Source organism: Mirounga leonina, unplaced genomic scaffold (genome assembly GCF_011800145.1).
Source record: "Mirounga leonina isolate KUSES-001 unplaced genomic scaffold, KU_Mleo_1.0 Mir_101664, whole genome shotgun sequence".
Classification (NCBI taxonomy): domain Eukaryota; kingdom Metazoa; phylum Chordata; class Mammalia; order Carnivora; family Phocidae; genus Mirounga; species Mirounga leonina.
In genome coordinates this window covers 11,561,383-11,586,347 of record NW_023270175.1, presented here as the reverse complement: position 1 = coordinate 11,586,347, position 24,965 = coordinate 11,561,383, and the positions used below count along the sequence as shown (strand labels likewise).

General features: G+C 39.7%; 1 long non-coding RNA gene and 1 other non-coding gene across 3 annotated transcripts in view; both read right to left on the bottom strand.

The window, feature by feature from the left end:
• The window catches only part of LOC118012430, a 63,519-nt gene that overhangs the window by 25,948 nt on the left and 12,606 nt on the right, over window positions 1-24,965 (bottom strand). For both annotated transcript variants that reach the window (XR_004679704.1, XR_004679706.1), the window contains exon 2: window positions 24,281-24,392. This is a non-coding gene — a long non-coding RNA (uncharacterized LOC118012430). The remainder of the gene's footprint in view (window positions 1-24,280; window positions 24,393-24,965) is intronic.
• Window positions 7,396-7,502, bottom strand: LOC118013663. Its single transcript, XR_004680090.1, has one exon. It is a non-coding gene; the product is annotated as a U6 spliceosomal RNA (small nuclear RNA).

Sequence of the window (24,965 nt, the reverse complement as noted above, 5' to 3'; positions counted from 1 at the left end):
TTCTTCTAGGAACTCAACTGCCTCAACGTTGATGGTTTCCTAAGGGCAAAAGGCAATCTTAGCCCGCCCCCCAGTATCCTGAGTCTACTTTAACATACAAAAATTCCTTTGGAAACTTCCTTTATCTCTAACCCCCAAGATATATGTTTGTAATCATCCCCTAAGCAAATGGCCCACTGAGATATATCTGAAGGGTCTCACGATTAGGGTTTTACTAGACATAGTAAATGACCTTTTCCTAAAGATAGCTGGCCCCCTCAAGGTCCTGGAAACCTTGCTTCCAAAATTCTTTCAGAATTAAGCTATCCCTAACCCCCTACCAACTTGAAAGTATGTAGTCAGCCACTTTTCATGACCCCAGTGCACATCTTTCTGCCGACAGGTCCCACCCCAGTGATTTAATAAAACCAACTTTTTGCACCAAAAAAGTCTCAAGAATTCTTTCTTGGCCATCAGCTCCAAACCGCAACCACTTCTTATATCATTTAGAGTTATTAGCATTAAATATAAAACCTTTATTCTGCCTGGGTTTATTTAAAACCAAATTAATCCATGTTACATCTGTTACAAAATTTCTCAGCAATAAATAACTAAAAAAATAATGGTTGACTTTGTCTGATGTCTAACGGAGTTTTTGTGGGCAATCTAAACATAAGTGTTAAGAACAAATAAATTGGAGGGGCGCCTGGGTGGCTCAGACGGTTAAACGTCTGCCTTCGTCTCAGGTCATGATCTCAGGGTCCTGGGATCGAGTCCCGCATCGGGCTCCCTGCTCCTTGGGAGCCTGCTTCTCCCTCTGCCTCTCTCTCTGTCTCTCTGTCTCTCATGAATGAATAAATAAAATCTTAAAAAAAAAAAAAAAAGAACAAATAAATTGGAAAAGGTGTAAATTAAAAAAAAGGTTTGTAGGTAAACTTTTTAAATGTTTGCTCAGATCATTTTGGTAACCTGAAACCTTAAACTTTTGCTTTTAGGTTAAGTGAGGTGTTAAGTTAAATTCATTAAATATCTACATTATTTCCAAATAAGATAAAATAATAAAACATTAATTACTGAGCATAGATTTATCTACTTTTGTCTTCCCAATTAAAGAGAAAGTAAAGATAAATTTGGGACTATTAGTAAATAATTTTCATCCTTTATTGAAAGGTTGTACTATAAAGAAGCATACGTTTCTAGAAATCATGAAATGTATTCATAAATTTGCCAATCTAAAGAATGCTGCTATAACAGACAATTCACATTTGCTTACTACTTTGTTTTCACTAGGACTAAAGGTTTCTAAGAGTTAAGAATTCCAATTAACATGTGGTTAAAGCTACTAAAAAAAATAAGGGAAACAACTCCATATGAAAAAAAGTAAGATGTATGTTTTCAGTAAAAGAAGGTATGAGGAATGGAAATGCATTTTATTGAGTGAAAATAAAGTAATTTTTTTCCTAAAGGGAGGTGGGGAAGAGGGAAAACAGCACAAAATCTCAATGTAAAAAAGAAAGTTGTAGGGGCACCTGGGTGGCTCAGTCGGTTGAGCGTCTGACTGTTGATTTCCGCTGGGGTCATGATATCAGGGTCCTGGGATCAAGCCCTGAGTCAGGCTCTGCACTCAGCACAGAGTCCTTGAGATTCTCTCTTTTTCCCCTGTCCCTCCCCTACTCACACACCCGCCCTCTCTCTCTCTCAAATAAATAGATAAAGTCTTTAAAAAAAAAAAAAGTTGTAGAAGGTTTATGAAAAAGGAATCTTTGGGGGTCACCTGGCTGGCTCAGTTGGAAGAGCATGCAACTCTTGATTTCAGGGTCATGAGTTCAAGCCCCATGTTGGGTATAGAGATTACTAAAGAAAATAAATAAATGTTTAAGAAAGGTGAGGGCACCTAGGTGGCTCAGTCAGTTGAACATTCAAACTTTTGGTCTCGGCTCGGGTCTTAATCTCAGGATGGTGGGTTTGAGGGCCGTGTTGAGCTCCACTCTGGGTGTGGAGCCTACTTAAAAAAAAAAAGGAATCTTTGGAAAGTAATCTTATACACGATCAGGACTAGCTAAAATTGGAATAAATTTAACTAAATAAAATGAGTTTTAATATCAAAAGTACACTGGTACAAAATTATGATTTGTTTTTTCTCTGTTAAAACAATGTTTTAGTACAGTATTAGCCTACTTTTTAAAAATTATTTATTTATTTTTTAGAGAGAGACAGAGTGCACACATGCAAGTGGGGTAAAGTCCAGAGGGAGAGAATCTTCAAGCAGATTCCCTGCTGAGCATGGAGCTGGAGACAGGGTTCTATCTCACCACCCATGAGATCAGGACCTGCGCCAAAACCAAGAGTTGGACGCTTAACCGACTAAGCCACCCAGGCACCCCTACACTTTCTTTTCAAGTGCACACAAAACATTCCCAGAACAGATCACGTATTAGGCCACACAACAAGTGTCAACAAATTCAAAAAGATCAAAGTCATACCATGCATCTTTTCTGACCATAGCACTATGAAACTAGAAATGAACGACAAGAAAAAATCTGGAAAGAGCACAAATACATAGAGGTTAAATAAGATGCTACTAAACAATGAATGGCTCAACCAACAAATCAAATTTGAAATTAAAAAAATTATATGGAAATAAATGAAAATGAAAACAGAATAGCCAAAGATCTTTGGAATGCAGCAAAAGCAGTTCTAAGAGGGAACTTTATACCAATGCAGGCCTACCTCAAGAAGCAAGAAAAATCTCTAATAAACAACATAATCTAGAGGAGCTAAGAAAGAACAAACAAAACCTAAAACCAACAGAAGGAAGGAAATAATAAAGATCAGAGCAGAAATAAATGATATAGAAACTAGCAAGACAATAAAACAGATCAATGAAACCAAGAGCTACTTCTTTGAAAGATCAACAAAATTTATAAACGTCTAGCCAGATGCATTAAAAAAAAAAAAAGGACCCAAGTTAAAAAAAAAAATCAGAAATAGGGGTGCCTGGGTGGCTCAGTTGGTTGAGCGTCTGCCTTCGGCTCAGGTCATAATCCCAGGGTCCTGGGATCAAGGCCCACATCAGGCTCCGTGCTCAGTGGGGAACCTGATTCTCTCTCTGCCTCTGCTGCTCCCCCTGCGTGTGCTCTCTCACTCTCTCTCTGTCAAATAAATAAATAAAATCTTTTAAAAAAATAAATAAATAAATATTTTTTAAAAATCAGAAATAAAAAAGGAGAAATAACTGACACCACAGAAATACACAGGATTAAGAGAATATTATGAAAAATTATATGCCAAATAAATTGGACAACCTAGAAGAAATGAATAAATCCCTAGAAACACATAAACTACCAAAACTGAAGCAGGAAGAATTAGAAAATTTGAACAGAGTGATTGCCAGCAATGAAATTTAATCAGTAATAAAAAAAACTCCCAACAAATAATAGTTCAGGACCAGACAGCTTCATAGGCAAATTCTATCAGACATCTAAAGAAGAGTTACTACCTGGGGCACCTGGGTGGTACAGTCAGTCAAGTGTCCAACTCTTGGTTTTGGCTCAGGTAGTAATCCCAGGGTTGTAGGATTGAGCCCCATGTCAGGCTCCACACTCAGCATGGAGTCCACTTAAGATTCTCTCTCCCTCTCCCTCTGCCCTTCCCGCTCCCCTCTAAAATAAATAATTAAAAAAAGAGAGAGAAGAGTTAATACCTATTCTCAAACTACTCCAAAAAATAGAGGAGGACAACTTCCAAATTCATTCTATAAGGCCAGTACCACCCTGATACCAAAACTAGAAAATACACCACAAAAAAGAGAACTACAGGCCAATATCTCTGATAAACATAGATGTAAAAATATTAAATGAAAAACTAGCAAACTGAAACCAACAATACATTTTAAAAAATCATCCACCACGATCAAGTGGGATTTATTGCCAGGATGCAAGGGTGGTTCAATGATTGCAAATACATCAATGTGATACATCACATCAAGAAGAGAAAGCATAGGGGCGCCTGGGTGGCTCAGTCGGTTAAGCGTCTGCCTTCGGCTCAGGTCATGATCCTAGGGTCCTGGGATCGAGCCCCACATGGAGCTCCCTGCTCTGCAGGGAACCTGCTTCTCCTTCTCCCTCTGCCTCCCACTCCCCCTGCTTGTGCTCTCTTGCTCTCTCTGTCAAATAAATAAATAAAATCTTTAAAAAAAAAACAGAATATGCCCAATAAAATCTTTTAAAAAAAGAAGAGAAAGGATAAATACCATATGACCATCTCAATAGACACAGAAAAAAGGATCGGACAAAGTACAACATCCTTCAGGAAAATGTAAATCAAAACCACAATGAGATATCACCTCACACCTGTCAGAATGGCTAAAATCAAAAACACAAGAAACAATAGGTACTGGCAAGCACTTGGGAGAAAAAGGAACCCTCTTGCACTGTTGGTGGGAATGCAAATTTGTGCAGCCAGTGTGTAAAACAGTATGGAGATTCCTCAAAAAGTTAAAAATAGAACTACCCTATGATCCAGCAGTTGCACTACTGGGTATTTACTTGAAAAATACAAAAACACTAATTCAAAGGGATACATGCACCCCTATGTTTATAGTAGCATTTTTTACAATTGCCAAATTATGAAAGTAGCTCAAGTGTCCACTGATAGATGAATGGATAAAAAATGTGGTATATATATACAATGGAGTATTTCTCATTCATAAAAAAGAATGAAATCTTGCCATTTGCAACAATATGGATGGAGCTAGAGTATAATACTAAGTAAAATAAGTCAGAAGAATACAAATATATAATTTCAGTCATATGTGGAATTTAAGAAACAAAACAAATAAGGAAAGGAAAAAAATAGAAAGGCAAACCAAGAAACAGACTGTTAACTACAGAGAACAAACTGATGGTTACTGGAGGGGAAGTGGGGGAGGGGTGATGGGTGAAATAGATGATGGGGATTATGGAGTACACTTGTCCTGATAAGCACTGGGTGATGTATGGGATTGTTGAATCACTATATTGTACACCGAAAACTAATATGACACTCTATGTTAACTATACTGGAATTGAAATTAAACACTTAATTTAAAAAATTACTACAGGAACGCCTGGGTGGCTCAGTCAGTTAAGTGTCTGCCTTCAGCTCAGGTCATGATCCTGAGGTCCTGGGACTGAGTCCCAAATCGGGCTCCCTGCTCAGCCGGGAGACTGCTTCTCCCTCTGCTTGCAGCTCCGCCTGTTTGTGTGCTCTCTCTCTCTGACAAATAAATAAATAAAATAAAATAAAATAAATAAATTACTACATGTTGAAGGGCTCCATGCTATTGTTGCATCAGTTAGAGATGGCGTACCTGTTATTAAAGTAGCCATGACAATGGTCCAAAGCTTTCTTTGATACCCAGTTTCTTATCTACTTTGCCCTTGCAACAGACCAAGAGAGCAAACTTGAACTTTCAAAAAATGAAAGTATCATCTGTTAACGGGGCACTGGGTGGCTTACTCAGTTAAGCAACTGACTTGATTTCGACTCAGGTCATGATCTAAGGGTCCTGCCATCAAGCCCCAAATCAGGCTCTGTGCTGAGTGTGGAGCCTGCTTGAGATTCTTTCTCTCCCTCTGCCCCTACCCCTGCTCACGCACACTCTCTCAAAAAAAATTAAAAATTAAAAAAAATTGTTTAGGGGCACCTGGGTGGCTCAGTCGTTAAGCGTCTGCCTTCGGCTCAGGTCGTGATCCCAGGGGCCCGGGACCGAGCCCCGCATCATCAAGCTCCCTGTTCGGTGGGGAGCCTGCTTCTCCCTCTCCCACTCCCCCTGCTTGTGTTCCCTCTCTCGCTGTGTCTCTCTCTGTCAAATAAATAAATAAAATCTTAAAAAAAATTTTTTTTTTAAAGTATCATCTGTTATCATAACAGCTACCAGCTGGTTCAACTGAATCGTTTACCTCTGGTGATGAGTCTCATCGGCAGCAGCAATGTGAATACCAGATTATCAGCCTAGAAAAGGAACTTGCTCAATTATTTGAAGAACTGAGACATGCTGTGGAAGTTTCTTAATCTGGCAGTCGTTTTGATGTACACCTTATTTTCTTTATAGCAGACACAATATCAATTTAGCAATCTTTAAACCACAACAATACTTGCATCCATGTACTCCAGAAAGGGCCCCTTTTCCCACCTTACACTAAAGAAAGAGCCTGGGTTTCTGGGTGGCTCAGTCGGTGAAGTGACTGACTCTTGATTTCAGCTCTAGTTGTGATTTCAGGGTCCTGGAATCGAACCCCACATAGGGCTCCATGCTCAGCACAGAGGCTCCTTGAGGATTCTCTACCTCTCCCTCTGCCCCTCCCCCCGTCACGCACTCTAAATAAATAAGTAAGTAAATAGAAGGAGCCTGTGGATATAATTTATGGACAGACTGATTGTTATCTTTTCTTGAGTAGGGTCTTTTTTACTTAATGTGAGATCTGGGGATACCAAAGAAATGATTCAATACATTACAGCTACCATGGAGCTAGTCCTATCACCAAATACGGATGAAATTCTATTCAGTAAGTAAGAATCAAAATGGTACTTTGATCCACTTGAGCCATTAAGTGGTCCATATTATACAATATGCCCAGGCCTGTAGAATGAAGCAGACCTTTTTTATTGTGAATAATAATGAGGACATATTTTTCTTTATATTGTTTTATTTCTTTGCATTGACTGTGAGAGAGATAAAATGGCTTAGAAAAAGTAATAAAATCAGTATGATCACTAACTTTTCTATGTACTATTTTGCAATATAGATGAATATTACTAACTGATTTGATTCTCCTCAGAGTGCTTCTCTTTAATGAAAATGATAGCTAATGGTTTTTTCCCTCCACTCTACTCTTTTTTTCTATATTTATTTATTTATTTTTATTTTTTATTTTTATTTTTTTTTTTTAAGATTTTATTTATTTATTTGACAGAGAGAGACACAGAGAGAGAGGGAACACAAGCAGGGGGAGTGGGAGAGGGAGAAGCAGGCCTCCCGTGGAGCAGGGAACCCGATGCGGGGCTCGATCCCAGGACCCTGGGACCATGACCTGAGCCGAAGGTAAGATGCTTAACGGCTGAGCCACTCCGGCGCCCCTCTATATTTATTTTTTATAATTTTTTTATTATGTTATGTCACCATACAGTACATCATTAGTTTTTGATGTAGTGTTCCATGATTCACTGTTTGCATATAACACCCAATGCTCCATGCAATACATGCCCTCCTTAATACCCATCACTGGGCTCACCCATCCCCCCCACCCCCCCTTCCCTCTAAAACCCTCAGTTTGATTCCCAGAGTCCATAGTCTCTCATGGTTCATCTCCCCCTCTGATTCCACCCCCCTTCATTTTTCCCTTCCTTCTCCTAATGTCCTCCATGCTATTCCTAAAAAATATGGAACACTTCAAGAATTTCCATGTCATCCTTCCACAGGAGCCATGCTAATCTTCTCTGTATCCTTCCAATTTTAGTATATGTGCTGCCGAAGCGAGCACTACTCTTTTTTAAGATTTTATTTATTTGTTTGTCAGAGAGAGAGAGCACAAGCAGAGGGAGCAGCATGCAGAGGGAGAAGCGGACTCCCCACTAAGCAAGGAACCTGATGAGGGACTCAATCCCAGGACCCTGGGATCATGACCTGAGCCGAAGGCAGACGCTTAACCAACTAAGCCACCCAGGCGTCCCTCTCCACTCTACTTTCTATAATCAATCAGTGTTTTAATGTTTGTATGTTCTTTTTTTTTAAAAGATTTATTTATTTATTTGACAGAGAGAGACACAGCGAGAGAGGGAACACAAGCAGGGGGAGTGGGAGAGGGAGAAGCAGGCTCCCCGCAGAGCAGGGAGCCCGATGCGGGGCTCGATCCCAGGACCCTGGGATCATGACCTGAGCCGAAGGCAGACGCTTAACGACTGAGCCACCAGGTGCCCCAATGTTTGCATGTTCTTTAAAAGATTTAGAAGTGATTCATTATTGAATGAATATGTAAACATGTATGTAAACATGGTAGTACATGTTTGTAACATGGTAGTACAGCCATTATTTTCATACAAAAATATAAACAGTATTTTTTAAAGTAAAACAAAAGAGCACATAAGGGGGTCTGGAGGTTGGGCAAAATGTTTGAGGAAAATTAAGAGGTATATGTTTTTACTTGTAAAATGGATAAGTCACAGGGATTAAAGGTACAGCATGGAGAATATAGTCAATAATATTATAATAACTTTGTATGGTGATAGATGGTAACTACACTACTATGGTGAGCACTTAGTAATGTATAGAATTGTCAAATCACTAGGTTATAGGCCTAGGCCTATATATATATTGTATATAAATATTTTATATACCTAATATATTATGTATATAAAAAAAGACTATGAAGAAGCCAAAACATCAACAAAACCCAGCATGTTACTGGACATTTTAAGTTATAACCTGTCAATCTGTCTTTTAATAAGGATGAATAACATACATTTATTATGATTTATAAAATAATCGCTTTCTTTTTTTTTTTAATAATCGCTTTCTTTTAAAAAAAAAGCACATAAGGAAGAAATTCCATCACTCTTATTAGGAATATTTAGTAACACAGATACTGACGACTATGAGGAAAAGTACTAGTATGTAAAGTAATCTCCAGAGTAGGAAGAAACCTAGACCTTTTTGCTCCTAATAACACCAATCCACACCCCAACAATGATGATTACTTTAACCCTTTTGACCCTGGTAAATTTTAACTTACTAGAAAACAGACCTATGAAAATAGACAAAACTACAACAAATGAAAATATAGAACCGATCAGAATCACTGATGAGAGAGCTTATACTAGACAAGAAATGACAAAAATTAGAATAGAATTCCAACAAACTGATTTTAACACAGAAACCCAGTGGCTACTACATTTATAGTCCAAAAGAGGACACAACCTGATCCTCACAGGAGCAGAAACCGAAACTCAGACCCATTACCACTGATGCTAAATTTAATGAACACCTTAGAGCATTTGGGAAAAAGTATATTAATATACAAAGATCTCTGACTGGACAGCAGCAACCTGGAGATTAACATGACCTATACCTAATACATTACCCCATAAAACATCTCAATGAAAAACAGCAGGGGAAGCTACTAATGTAATGAGATTAGGACCATTAACTACGATTTATGATAGGGGACAGACACCCTCACTACTACACACAGTAGCAAAAGAATCAATTTATTTTTTTTTTAAGATTTTATTTATTTATTTGACAGAGAGAGAGACAGCGAGAGAGGGAACAGAAGCAGGGGGAGTGGGAGAGGGAGAAGCAGGCTTCCCGCCGAGCAAGGAGCCCGATGCGGGGCTGGATCCCAGGACCCTGGGATCATGACCCGAACCTAAGGCAGACACTCAACAACTTAGCCACCCAGGCGCCCCACAAGAGAATCAATTTAAAAGGTCATTTTAACAGCTGCACCTCCACAGGATAGAACAGCACTATTTACAGTATTTGAAAGTGCCAGAAATACAGGAGACCTTTAATCCAAATAAGAACCCCAGAAACTATTTATAGCGGCAGAAAGATGGAAACACCCATTTTTTGGGGGAAATAGACCAACAGAAAATAAACCAACATGTAGACCCATGAATCCATTTATTGTAAATACTACCCCATTATAAAACCTAGTCCCATAAATAGACATGCCACTGATAGGTGAAAGGCAGAAAGCCCCATGAGCCCCATACAGGGACTCCATCTCTTTGCCCAAATCAGAGACAATTATCCCTGTTACAGTGCCCATATCTATAAAACGCCTTTTATAAATAAAAATATTACATATACTACTATGCTGTTAGATGCAGGGTCTCAAGTAACAATGATACAAGGATAACCTACTAATTTAGAAAACTTTACCAATCAAAGAGACTAATTGAAGGATTAGGAGGAAAATTAATCCCATGGGACATGGGTACATACACTCTTAACTAACGATATACCACCCATAAGGACAAATGCCTTGTAGGGCCCAATTTAGAAAACATTCTTGAAATAAATGTAATAATACAAGATGTAAACAACAAAGATATAACCATTCCACAGAATACCTTAGCTATACCAAAATGAACTGCAATTAAACAGCCCACCCCATTTATTTATTTTTATTTTTATTTATTTGAGTGAGAGAGAGTGAGAGAGAGAGCACAAGCAGGGGGGAGCGGCAGGCAGAGGGAGAAGCAGGCTCCCTGCTGAGCAGGGGGCCCGATGTGGGACTTGATCCCAGGACCCTGGGATCATGACCTGAGCCAAAGGCAGTTGCTTAACCAACTGAGCCACCCAGGCACCCTGCTCACCCCATTTAAAATAACAAATATACCCCACTATAATCTTAAGGGAGGACATATTCAAGTTAAGAACCAAATTCAGGAACTATTATAGGAACAAATTATTGTTCCTACTATTTTCACCCAATCTTGCCTGTTAAAAAGCTAGATGGATCACACAGATTTACAGTAAATTATAGGAATTTAAACAGACACCCTCCCAAAATTGAGGGAACACTCCCAAACATAGGCACTATCACAAACTACAGCACCACTGGATCCGGAACTTAATATACAGTGATAGACTTATCTGACATTTTCTTTGCTATTCCAATTGATGAGGAAGATCAACCCATGACTGCATTCACATGGGAAGGCAGACAATATCAGTTTACTATGTTACCACAAGGATACCTTAACAATCCAACAAAACCCCACCACCTTCTAACACAAGACATCCAGGCCTTTCAGGAAAACACAACACATAAACAAACCATTATTTCCTCTATTAATGACATCCTTATTTATGGTAATAACGTGGAAGAACAGATTAAGGTCAAAATTGGGTGAATTGAATTCCTTACACTCAGAGGATGGACAATTAACCCACGTAAGGTCCACAGACCCCACACTACAGTAAAATTTCTAGACATAATTTGGTTCTCTGAAGGTAGAAAAATACCAAACCCAGTCATGAACAAGATAAACTACATAACATCTCCTACCACAAAAGAAGCTCATAAACTGGTAAGACTGTTTGGATATTGGAAACACCACATACTACATGTAGGGATGATATGAAAACCTATCTATGATATAACTAGGAAGAATAGGGAAGTTAGATGGACAGAGACTCAAGAGGTAGCCTTGGGGCGCCTGGGTGGCTCAGTCAGTTAAGTGTCTGCCTTTGGCTCGGGTCATGATCCCAGGGTCCTGGGACCGAGCCCCGCATCGGGCTCCCTGCTCAGCGGAGAGCCTGCTTCTCTCTCTCCGTCTGCCTGCCGCTCCCCCTGCTTGTGCACTCTTTCTTTTTCTGTCAAATAAATAAATAAAATATTAATAAATAAATAAATAAATAAATAAATAAATAAATAAATAAAAGAGGTAGCCTTGACTTACTTGAAAAATGCTATCAGATTTAATACATTTTATTAAATGTATTAATACTTTTAATACATTGGCACTTAAAAAAGAATATGATGTTGGGTTACCACACTTTTGCAGTTCTCCAATATCAAAAGTAAGAATAGAGCCCATAGGCTATAGAGAGCCCCCTTAAGAGAAAAGAAAAACATGTTCTTAAGGATATGCTAGTAGGGGGCGCCTGGGTGGCTCAGTCCTTAAGTGTCTGCCTTTGGCTCAGGTCGATCCCAGGGTCCTGGGATCAAGCACCACATCGGGCTCCCTGCTCGGCGGGAAGCCTGCTTCTCCCTCTCCCACTCCCCCTGCTTGTGTTCTCTCTCTCGCTGTGTCTCTCTCTGTCAAATAAATAAATAAAATCTTAAAAAAAAAAAAAAAGGATATGCTAGTAGAACGGACCAAATTACATTTATTACTGCTAGATGTTTGCATGAACCTGTGTTACGAGTAGCCATGACCATGGCCTCCATGCTTCCTCAACCAGTTATATGTAATATGGGAAATTGGACCATGATAGTATGCTCTAAGCCAAACCACACCCCAACCTATTGCAGTCAAGAAAAAAGTAAGGAACACAACATGATGGGATGTGTAAAAATAAAAGATAATGAATATGACAATAAAAGGTAAAAGATATTATTCAAGGTCAATAGAAGATATACAAACTATTAAAGTAACCAGAGAGGGGCGCCTGGGTAGCTCAGTTGGTTAAGTGTCCTTCTCTTGGTTCTCTTGGTCAAGCCCTGCATCTGGCTCTGCACCCGGCAGGGAGTCTGCTTGAGATTCTCTCTCCCTCTGCTCTTCCCACCACTCTCTTTCTAAAATAAACAAATAAATCTTTTAGAAAATAAAATAAGGGCGCCTGGGTGGCTCAGTCCGTTAAGTGTCTGCCTTCGGTTCTGATCACGATCCCAAGCTCCTGGGATCGAGCCCCACATCAGGCTCCCTGCTCCACAGGGAGCCTGCTTCTCCTCCCTCTCCTGCTGCTTGTGCGCTCTCTCTCTCTCTGTGTCAAATAAATAAATAAAATCTTTAAAAAATAAAATAAAATAAAATAACCAGAGAGAAAATGGCCGTGAATAGGTGGACCCTAGGGACACCTCCTGTTGCAAGTACATCTAGATAACTATCAAATCATCCTAAATATCCCTGAAATCGACCTGAAGACTGGCAGAAATAACTCCACAACTAAAAGTAGAGAAGAGGACACATCGAAGATGGTAGGAAGCGTGGAGATGTGGTTTGGGAGAGAAACAGATCGTGGCCACTGTGGTGGGGAAAGAGCCAGAGTCGCAGAGAAGGGTAAGAGACAGACTAGCACACAAGGGAGTACACAGGGAAAATGACTCTCCATAGCAATTGGCCTGGAAAGCAAAAGGGGCCAATTTCTTGAGTTCTTGGAACTAGCAGGGCTTAAAGCCTGCACTTTTAAAGGTCAGCGGGCTTGGCTCAGATGGAGCACAGAGGACTAGAGCACGGAGGACGCTGCACTGCTCTTGGAGAGAAGGCAGGGCAAAGAGCCCACACACATATAGTGCAGAAACAGCAATCTGAAGAGCGCCTGGGGCACACAGTGGGAGGTCATCTGCTCATCTTGAGGCAAGTCCCAGAGAGGCAGCAGAGAGGCAGCATTCACGCAGAGACCCCTCCAGGAACAAAGGAGCTGGCACATGCCATTCCCCTCCCCTGTCCCTCAGCATAAACGAAGAGCCACCTGTAGGAACCAGGGCAGTGCTGACACTTGCTATCTGACTCACTTCCACCAAGTTCCCCACCCCATGCTATGGTGGAACCTCTCTTCCCAGACATGATTCCTCAGTGCCAGTGCGGTGGGACCCCACCCCCAAATGACTGACCCAAACCCCTGCCACCGCCATGTCTCCTGACCTGGGAGTACTGTGGAACTTCATTTCCGGTAGCAGTGGTGACTGGTCTTACTTCACAAGTGGACCAGAGCACACCTGGTTAAAATGCACCACATTCAGACCAAACACTGCCCACCACAGGCAAAGAGCCTCTGCAGACTGTTGGCCTGCAGGATAAGGCAGCCAGGATAAAACAGCAGAGCACATGGAGCACACACTGGAGACACTTCCAGAAGCACCAAGCCCTGGGGAACAGGGGACACTACACAGCAGGGCACTACAGACCTGTTCTTCATAAGGTCATTATCCTCAGATACAGGAGATGGAGCTGACTTAACATAGAAACAGGCACAGAGACTTAGACAAAACGAGAAGACAGAAATTTGTCCCAAATGAAAGAACAGGACAAGGCCACAGCTGGACATCTAAGTGAAACAGATGTAACATGGACGATGGAGTACTGAAAGCAATGATAATAAGGATACTCACCAGACTTGAGAAAAGAGTAGAAGACATCAGTGAGACACTTAACACAGACATAAAAAAGAACCAGAGATGAATAGTGCAATAAACAAGATTAGAAACATGCTTGGGGCACCTGGGTGGCTGAGTCGTTAAGCATCTGCCTTTGGCTCAGGTCATGATCCCAGGGCCCTGGGATCGAGCCCCACATTGGGCTCTCTGCTCTGCGGGAAGCCTGCTTCTCCCTCTCCCACTCCCCCTGCTTGTGTTCCCTCTCTCGCTGTCTCTCTCTCTGTCAAATAAATAAATAAAATATTTTTTAAAAAAAGAAAGAAGGAAAGAAACATGCTTGATGCAATGAACAGCAGGCTGGAAGGAAAACAAATTAATGATTTAGGAGATAGAATAATGGAAAGTAAGCAAGCTAAATAAAGGAGAAAAGAATTATGCAAAACAAGAACATACTTAGGGAAATCAGTGACTCCATTAAATGTACTAACATTCATATTACAGGAGTTCCAGATGAAGAAGAGAAAAGGGGGCTTGGGGCACCTGGCTGGCTCATTCGGTGGAGTGTAAGACTCTTGATCTTGCAGTTGTAGGTTTGAGCCCCACACTGGGTATTGAGATTACTTAAAAAATAAAATAGAATCTTTAAAAACGGGGGCGGGTGCCTGAGTGGCTCAGTAGGTTAAGCGTCTGCCTTTGGCTCAGGTCATGTTCTGCCTTTGGCTCAGGTCATGATCCCAGAGTCCCAGGATCAAGCCCCACCTGGGCTTCCTGATCAGCAGGAGTCTGCTTCTCCCTCTGACCCTCCCCTCTCTCATGCTCTCTCACTCTCTCAAACAAATAAATATTTTTTAAAATAATAAAAATAAAAAGAGAGAGAGAAAGGGGCAGAAAACTTTTTAAGGATATAATAGCTGAAAACTTCCCTAATCTGAGAAAGGAAACAGATATTCAAATCCAAGAGGCACAGAGAACTCCCAACAAAATCAACAAAAGCAGATATATACCAAGACATTATAACCGAACTGGCAAAATACAGTGATAAAGAAAACATGTTAAAAAGGAGCAAGACAAAAGAAAACAGTAACATACAAGGAAAACCCCACAAGGCCATCAGGGGATTTTTCAGCAGAAACTTTCCAGACCAAAAAGGAGTGGGATGATATATTCAAAATGCTGAATGGGAAAAATCTGCAGCCAAGAATACTCTATCCAGTAGGACAATCATTCAGAATAGAAATAGAGGTACTTTCCCAGACAAACAAAAACTAAAGGAGTTCATGACCACTAAACCAGCCCTGCAAGAAATATCAAAGGGAACTCTCTAAGTGGAAAGGAAAAACCAAAAAAATGACACTATGAAGGTAGGAAACAAAAAAGCAGTAAAAATGAATATTTCTGTAAAAATATCATCAAGGAACTCATAAAATAAAAGGATTTAAAATATGACACCATATACCTAAAATGTGGGGAGGAGAGGAGTAAAGAATTGGTTGAAACTGAAATGACCATCAATTTAATATACACTGCTATATGCAGAAGATATTATATATAAACATAATGGCAACCACAGGTCAAAAACCGCTAATAAATATGCTAAGAAGAAAGAGAAAGAAATTCAAATATATCACTAAAGAAAACCAGCAAACCATGAAAAAGAAAGGATCAGAGAAAATCTTCAAAGTAACCACAAAACAAGTAATAAAATGGCAATAAGTACTTAACTATTAATACTTTCTTTGAATGTAAAGGGACTAAATGCTCCAATCAAAGAACATAAAGTGACAGAATGAATAAAAAACATGACCCAGGTGTGCCTGGGTAGCTCAGTTAGTTAAGCATCTGACTCTTGGTTTCGGCTCAGGTTCATGATCTCAGGGTTGTGAAATCGAACCTCATGTCAGGCTCCACGCTCAGCACAGAGTCTGCTTGATATTGTTGCTCTCTCCCCCAATATATAAATAAAATCTTAAAAAAAAACACGACCCATCTAGGATACAGCCTTAATAAGCAACATCAGGAAGAGAGAGGAAGATGATGGCAGAGTAAGAGGACCCTAAGCTCACCTCATCCCACGAACACAATGAGGTAACTATCAAATCATCCTAAATACCCTAGAAATCGACCTGAAGATTGACAGAACAAACTCCAAAAGTAAAGACAGAAGAGGCCACATCAAAGTAAAAACAAAAACAAAAATCAGACCCACCTATATGCTACTTACAAAAGAGTCACTGTGGACATAAAGACACCTGAAGATTGAAAGTAAGGAGATGGAGAAACATCTATCATACAAACAGATGTCAAAAAAAAGTGAGAGTAGCAATACTGATATCAGACAAAATAGACTTTAAAACAAAGACTGTAACAAAAGACAAAGAAGGGCACTATATAATCATAAAGGAGACAATCCAACAAGATATAACAATTATAAATGTTTATGCACCCAACATGGGAGCACACAAATATATAAAACTGTTCATAACAAACATAAAGGAACTAATTGGTAGTAATATAATAAAAATAGGGGACTTTAACACCCCACTTACATCAATGGACAGATCATCTAAACAGAACATCAACAAGGAAACAATGGCTTTGAGTGACACAGTAGACCAGATGGATTTAACAGATATATTCAAAACATTCCATCCTAAAAAGCAGAATACACATTCTTTCCAAGTGCACACAATAACATTCTCAAGACTAGATCACATACAGGCCACAAAACAACTTCAACAAATTCAAGATAGAAATTATATCATGCACCTTTTCTGACCACAATGTTATGAAACTAGAAGTCAACCACAAGAAAAAAATCTGGAAAGCCCACAAATACATGGAGGTCAGATAGCATGCTTCTGGGAGCTTGGCTGGCTCAGTCAGAAGAGCATGTGACTCTTGATCTCAGGGTCATGAGTTCGAGCCCCACACCGGGTGTGGACATTACGAAAAATAAATAAATAAAACTTAAATAAATAACATGCTACTAAACAATGAATGGGTTAAATAGGAAATAAAGGAAGAAAATTAAAAAGTACATGGAAACAAATGAAAATGAAAACACAACAGTCCAAAACTTTTAGGATGCAGCAAAAGCAGTTTTAAGAGGGACATTTATACCAATACAGACCTATATCAAGAAGCAAGAAAAAGGGCGCCTAGGTGGCAGAGTCGGTTAAGCATCTGACTCTTGATTTCAGCTCAGGTCATGATCTCAGGGTTGTGGGATCAAGCCCCCCATTGGGCTCCATGTGCTCAATGGGGAGTCTGCTTGAGATTTTTTCCCTCTACCCCTGCCCCTGGTCACGTGCACTCCCTCCCCCCTCAAATAAATAAATAAATCTTTAAAAATATGTATATTTAAAAAAAATCAAGAAAAATCTCAAATGAACAACCTAACCATACACCTAAAGGAGCTAGAAAAGAACAATATACAAAACCTGAAACCAGCAGAATGAAGGAAGTAATAGACATTAGGGCAGAAATAAATGATACAGAAACTAAAAAAAACCTTAAATATTAAACAGATCAATGAAACCAGGAGCTGGTTCTTCTTTGTCTTTTTCCTTTTTTTTTTTTTTTTAAGATTTTATTTATTTATTTGAGCAGAGAGAATGAGAGACAGAGAGCATGGGAGGGAAGAGGGTCAGAGGGAGAAATAGACTCCCTGCCGAGCAGGGAGCCCGATGCGGGACTCGATCCCGGGACTCCAGGATCATGACCTGAGCCGAAGGCAGTCGCTTAACCAACTGAGCCACCCAGGCGCCCTGTCTTTTTCCTTTTTTTAAAGATTTATTAATTTATTTGAAAGAGAGAGAGAGGACAACTAGGGGGAGGGGCAGGAGGAGAGAATCTTTAAGCAGACTCCCCACTGAGTGTGGAGTCTGACGCTGGGCTTGATCTCACAACCCATGAGATCATGACCTGAGCCAAAACCAAGAGTCAGACGCTTAATTGACTGACAAATGCAGGCACCCCCAAGAGCTGGTTCTTTGAAAAAAAAAAAAAAATCAATAAAATTGATAAACCTCTAGCCAGACTTATCGAGAAAAAAAGGGACCCAAGTAAATAAAAACACAAAAGAGAAAGGAGAAATAACAACCAACCCCATAAAAATACAAAGGATTGTAAGAGATTATGAAAAACTATATGCCAACATGTTGGACAACCTAGAACAAATGGATAAATACCTAGAAACATATAAACTACCAAAACTAGGGGCGCCTGGGTGGCTTAGTTGGTTAAGCGACTGCCTTCGGCTCAGGTCATGATCCTGGAGTCCCGGGATCGAGTCCCGCATCGGGCTTCCTGCTCGGCAGGGAGTCTGCTGCTCCCTCTGACCCTCCTCCCTCTCATGCTCTGTCTCTCATTCTCTCTCTCTCAAATAAATAAATAAAATCTTTAAAAAAAAAAAAAACTACCAAAACTAGAACAGGAAGAAACAGAATATATAAACAGACCAATAACCAGCAAAGTAATTTAATAACTAATCCAAAAACTCCCAACAAACAAAATTCCAGGACCAGACGTCTTCACATGCAAATTCTACCAAACATTTAAAGAGTTCATACCTATTCTTAAACTATTCCAAAAATTAGAAAAAGAAAAGAAAACTTCCAAATTCCTTCTATGGGGCCAGCATTACCCTGATACAAAAACAAGATAAAGACACCACTAAAAAGAGAACTAAAAGCCAATTCCTCTAATAAATATAGATAAAAAAATTTTCAACAAAGTACGACCAAACCGAATCCAACAATACCTTAAAAAAATCATTCACGGGCGCCTGGGTGGCTCAATTGGTTAAGCGACTACCTTCAGCTCAGGTCATGATCCTGGAGTCCCGGGATCGAGTCCCGCGTCGGGCTCCCTGCTCAGCAGGGAGTCTGCTTCTCCCTCTCCCGCTCCCCCATCTTGTGCTCTCTCTCTCTCTCTCTCACTCTCTCTCTCAAATAAATAAAGAAAATCTTTAAAAAAATAAAAATCATTCACTATGATTAAGTGGGATTTATTCCTGGGCTGCAAGGGTGGTTCAATATATACACAAATCAGTCAAGATGATACATCACATCAATTGGAAAAAGGGTATGAACCATATACTCATTTAAATAGACACAGAAAAAGCACTGGACAAAGTACAACATCCATTCATGATAAAAACCCTCAACAAACTAGGTTTACAGGGAACAAACCTTAACATAATAAAGGCCATGTATGAAAAACCCACCACTAACATCATCCCTAATAAGAAAAGCTGAGAGCTTTTCACCTAAGGTCAGGAACAAGACATGCATGTCCACTCTCACCACTTTTATTCAAAATAGTACAGGAAGTCCTAGTGACAGCAATCAGACAAGAACAGTAAGTAAAAGGCATCCAAATCAGTAAGGAAGACGTAAAAGTTTCCATATTTGTTGATGATAATACTATATATAGAAAACCCAAAAAACTCCACCAAGAAACAGCTAGAAATGATAAACGAATTCAGTAAAGTCACAGGATACAAAATCAATGTACAGAAATCTGTTGCATTTCTATACACCAATAATGAAGCAGCAAAAAGAGAAATTAAGAAAGCAATCCCATTTACAAATGCACCAAAAATAATAAGACACCTAGTAATAAACCTAACCAAAGAGGTAAAAGACCTGTACTCTAAAAATTATACAACACTGATGAAAGAAATTCAAGACAACAAAGAAATGGAAAGACATTCGATGCTCACGGATTGGAAGAACAAATATTGTTAAAATGTCTATACTAGGGGGCACCTGGGTGGCTCAGTCATTAAGCATCTGCCTTCGGCTCAGGTCATGATCCCAGAGTCCTGGGATCGAGCCCCACATCGGGCTCCCTGCTCGGCGGGAAGCCTGCTTCTCCCTCTCCCACTCCCCCTGCTTGTGTTCCCTCTCTCGTTGTCTCTCTCTCTCTGTCAATTAAATAAATAAAATCTTTTTTAAAAAAAGTCTATATACTAGGGGGTGCCTGGGGGGGCTCAGTCAATAGAGCATGTGACCCTTGATCTTGGGGTCATGAGTTAAAGCCCCACGTTGGGCATAGAGTGTACTTAAAAAAGAAAATGTTTAGGGGCGCCTGGCTTGGTTAAGCATTTGCATTCAGCTCAGGTCATGATCCCGGGGTCCTGGGATCGAGCCCCACATTGGTCTCCCTGCTCCGCGAGGAGTCTGCTTCTCCCTCTCCTTCTGCCCCTCCCTCCCCCACTTATGGTCTCCCTCTCTCAAATAAATAAATAAAATCTTTTTTTTTTTTAATGTTTGTTAAGGAGGGCACATGATATAATGAGCACTATACTGATGTATATAAGACTGATGAATCACTGAACTCTACCTCTAAAACTAATAATACATTATATGTTAACTAATTGAATTTAAATTAAAAAATTAAAGTACAAAAAATGTCTATACTACCCAAAGCAATCCACACATTTAATGCAATCCCTATCAAAATACCAACAGCAATTTTTACAAAACTAGAACAAACAATCCTAAAATTTGTATGGAACCACAAAAGACTCTGATAGCCAAAGCAATCTTTTTTTTTAAGATTATTTATTTATTTATTTGACAGACAGAGAGAGAGCACAAGCAGGGGGGAGAGGCAGAGGCAGAGGGAGAAGCAGGCTCCCCGCTGAGCAGGGAGCCCAACGCATGGCTCGATCCCAGGACCTGGAGATCATGACCTGAGATGAAGGCAGACACTTAACCGATTGAGTCACCCAGGCACCCCTAGCCAAAGCAATCTTAAAAAAGCAAAGCAAAGGAGTGCCTGGCTGCTTTAGTCAGTAGAGCATATGACTCTTGATCTCAGGGTGTGGGTTCAAGCCCCATGTTGGGTGTAGAGACTACTGAGAAAAAAAAAAAGTAAAATCTTGGGGCACCTGGGTGGCTCAGTCAGTTAAGTGTCTGGCTCTTGATTTTGGCTCAGGTCATGATTTCAAGGTTGTGAGATTGAGCCCTGCCTCGGGCTCCTTGCTGAGCATGGAACCTGCTTAAGAGCCTCACTCTCCCTCCCCTCCTTCCCCCCTCCCCCTCCCTCTCTAAAAAAAAAAAAGGAAAAACAAAAAGAAGAAGAAAAAGAAAAAACAAAGCTAGAGGCATCACAATTCCAGATTTCAAATTATATTACAAAGCTATAGTCATCAAAACAGTATGGTACTGGCACAAAAACAGACACAAAATCAATGGAACAGAATAGAAAACCCAGAAATAAACCCATACTTTTATGGTCAATTAATTTATGACAAAGTAAGCAAGAACATACAATGGGGAAAAGACAATCTCTTCATGAAATGGTGTTGGGAAAATTGGACAGCAACATGCAAAAGAACGAAACTGGACCACTGTCTTATACCATACACAAAAATAAATTCAAAATGGATTAAATACATAAATGTGGGACCTGAAACCATAAAAATCCTAGAAGAGAACATAGACAGTAACATCTCTGACATTAGCCACAACACCTTTTTTTCTAGGTATGTCTCTTGAGGCAAGGGAAACAAAAGGGAAACTCAACTATTGGGACTGCATCAAAATAAAAAGGTTCTCTACAGCGAAGGAGACAATCAACAAAACTAAAAGAAAACCTATGGAATGGAAGAAGATATTTGCAAATGATGTATCCAATAAAGGGTTAGTATCCAAAATATATAAAGAACTGATACAACTCAACACCCCAAAAAACAAATAATCCAATTAAAAAATGGGCAGAGGACGTGAACAGACATTTTTTTCCAAAGAAGACATACAGACAGTCAACAAGCACATGAAAAGATGCTCAACATCACTCATCATTAGGGAAATGCAAATCAAAAGTACAGTGAGATATCACCTCACACCTATCAGAATGGCTAAAATCAACAACACCAGAAATAACAGGTATTGGGGAGGATGTGGAGAAAAAGGAACCCTTGGGTACCATAGGTGGGAATGCAAACTTGTGTAGCCACTGTGGAAAACAGTATGAAGGTTCCTCAAAAATTAAAAATAAAACTGCCCTACTGACCCAGCAATTGCACTACTGGGCATTTACCCAAAAAATACAAAAACACTAATTCAAAGGGATACATGCACTCCTATGTTTATAGCAGCATTATTTACAATAGTCAAATTATGGAAGCAACCCAAATGTCCATCGTTTGATGAATGGATAAAGAAGATATGGTATATATATACAACACAATATTATTCAGCCATAAAAAGAATGAAATCTTGGATGGAGCTAGAGAGTATAATACTAAGCAAAATAAGACAGTCAGAGAAAGACAACTACCATGTGATTTCAGTCATGTGAAATTTAAGAAACAAAACAAATGAGCAAAGGGGAAAAAAACAGAGACAAACCAGGAAACAGACCCTTAACTATCAAGAACAAACTGATGGCTACCAGAGGGGAGGTGGGTGGAGGGAGGAATGGATAAATAGGTGATGGGGTTAAGGAATACACTTGTTGTGATGACCACTGGGTAATGTATGTAATTGTTGAATCATCATACTGTACATCTGAAATTAATACAACACTGTATGTTAACTAACTGGAATTAAAATAAAAACTTTAATAAAATAAAAAAGTAAAATAACCAGAGAAATATCTCACATTGAAACTCTTAAAATAAATTTAGTCAATTTAAATCATACAACAGAAACTTAAATAAAGAAACATGGTAGATAAGACTAATAAAGTTAAAATAACTCAGCAGGAATTGAAAAGAGGACAAAAAAATTATATTCCCAAAGTTATGACAGCTTTCAATTCTGATATTATGGCAATCATACCTGTGCTTGATATTGCATATACAATGTACTATACGTGCTTATACCCCTGGAACCTTATAAAAACGGCTTATAGGGGCACCTGGGTGGCTCAGTTGGTTAAGTGTCTGCCTTCGGCTCAGGTCACGATCCCAGGGTCCTGGGATCGAGCCCCTAGTCAGGCTCCCTGTTCGGCCGGGAGCTTGCTTCTACCTCTGCCTCTGCCACTCCCCCTGCTTGTTCTTTCTCTCATGCACTCTCCCTCTCTCAAATAAATAAATAAAATCTTAAAATAAAACATGGCTTATAGATGGAAATACAATTCTCAAGGAAGTTTAACTGAATGGGTTAAAAAGCTTAATTTGTTGTCATTTGGCAATTGGATATAGCATATTAAGGAGTTCTTTATTATGGTTTTGCTATGAATATTAGGAATATGGTTGCTTAAATTGGTCATTAAACAATGGTGTAAAAGAATGTGCAGCAAAGGAAGAATGCTCCCCCAAAATGACTGCATGTGATTAAGGTTGTAAGTGATGTAGAATCAGAGGGTGGATAGACATTTTTGTGAACTTAGCTTTGTACAGGGCATTAGGGCCTTAAGATTAAGTAGTGTGTGAGTGAGTTGAAATTACAAATTGGATTGTTGTGTATTGTTATGATATGATTTCAAATCCACTTGTTTATGATAAAGACAAAGTTTTTAGAAATAAAGTTGTTTTGATATAAGAATGAAGTAATTTGGGGCACCTGGGTGGCTCAGTCATTAAGCGTCTGCCTTCGGCTCAGGTCATGATCCCGCGGTCCTGGGATCGAGCCCCGCATCGGGCTCCCTGCTCCACAGGAAGCCTGCTTCTCCCTCTCCCACTCCCCCTGCTTGTGTTCCCTCTCTTCGCTGTGTCTCTGTCAAATAAATAAAATCTTAAAAAAAAAAAAAAAAGAATGAAGTAATTTGTGTTAGGGTGTTGTCCTGTCATCTGTTCTCACCGTTAAGAACTCAATAGCTCAGCTGCTGGGGGTTCCACTGGGGGCATATCAATAAAAACATAATATAAGGAAGCAAGTATGGCAGGAGGAAATTTTGACAGTAAATACTACATTTATGAGGACAATTCAAGTGTTTGGTCTTGGAGAGGCAACATTTTGCTGATCTAAAATAGCTCTCTGAAGACCTTGTGGCAATTAGCGCCTGTTCTTGGTAAAAGTGAATCTTCTACAAGCAGTGGTGAAAGTTGTACAGCAGCTTTGAGATAAAAATCCTCTTGCCCAACACAATAGTGCCATTAATCCCTAGCAAAGCACTCTAGCAACAGGGACCTTTACTTTTTCACTGGTGGGTGGGCCTCGCCTTTCAGCTGGCTAAGCAGTCTCTCCTGAGTACCAACTCCTAAAAAGGTACACCTCAGCTAAGTTTGATCTTTATTCCTTTCACTTCTCCCTTTCTAGAACGGTAACGTGATTAATCTATCACAAATTTAGATTATATTATTTCTTTATTGGCTTATGAAGAGACATTATCCTGTATGCTACTGGCTTATAAAATTCTCACAGTGAACCTCTTCTAAACAAATTATTATCAAAGACAAACTCAGTCTCTGAATATTAATTTGCTTTCCAAAACAAATAATACGTATTACCAAAGTCCGTATACCCAAGGAACTAGTTCCACAAGTATTTTTTCCTGCTAATCTAAATTTAGATAAAGAAAAGGACGCTTACCACTCTTGATTCAGTTATACCTTCAGGCGAAGACCCAGTAGATTAACGTCGTAAGAACTGATAACTTATGCCAACTTGTCAGAAGTCCCAGAACCTCACAGCTGCAGCAGCCCTAGGGAGAGCAATGTCCATCCAGTTAGAATTTATCCGGCCGTTCCCAACAACTGTTGGGGAGTAAAAATTTCCTCCATTCTTCAAGATTCTTCTGGCTGGTCAAAGGATTAAACTAACATGAGACAGATTAACAGACGAAAATCAAAACTATGTACCTACAAGGAATCCACATAAACAGAGTTTCCAAACACAGTCAGGCAAAATGAAGTATATATTTCATTCTGGACTAAGGAGAAACAGGTATGGGTTAGTAATTTCAAAGGAAAAGAAAGCAATTCACAGGAGATGAAAAAGAGTAAATCCTAGGGTGCCTGGGAGGCTCAGTCGTTAAGCGTCTGCCTTCGGCTCAGGTCATGATCCCAGGGTCTTGGGATAGAGCCCTGCATCGGGCTCTCTGCTCAGCGGGAAGCCTGCTTTTCCCTCTCCCACACCCCCTGCTTGTGTTCCCTCTCTCACTGTCTCTCTCTGTCAAATAAATAAATAAATAAAATCTTAAAAAAAATACGAAAGTTCTTCCTTTGTCTGCTGGGCCCCAAGTCTTCAGCTCCAAATGATCCACACTCCAAAGTGA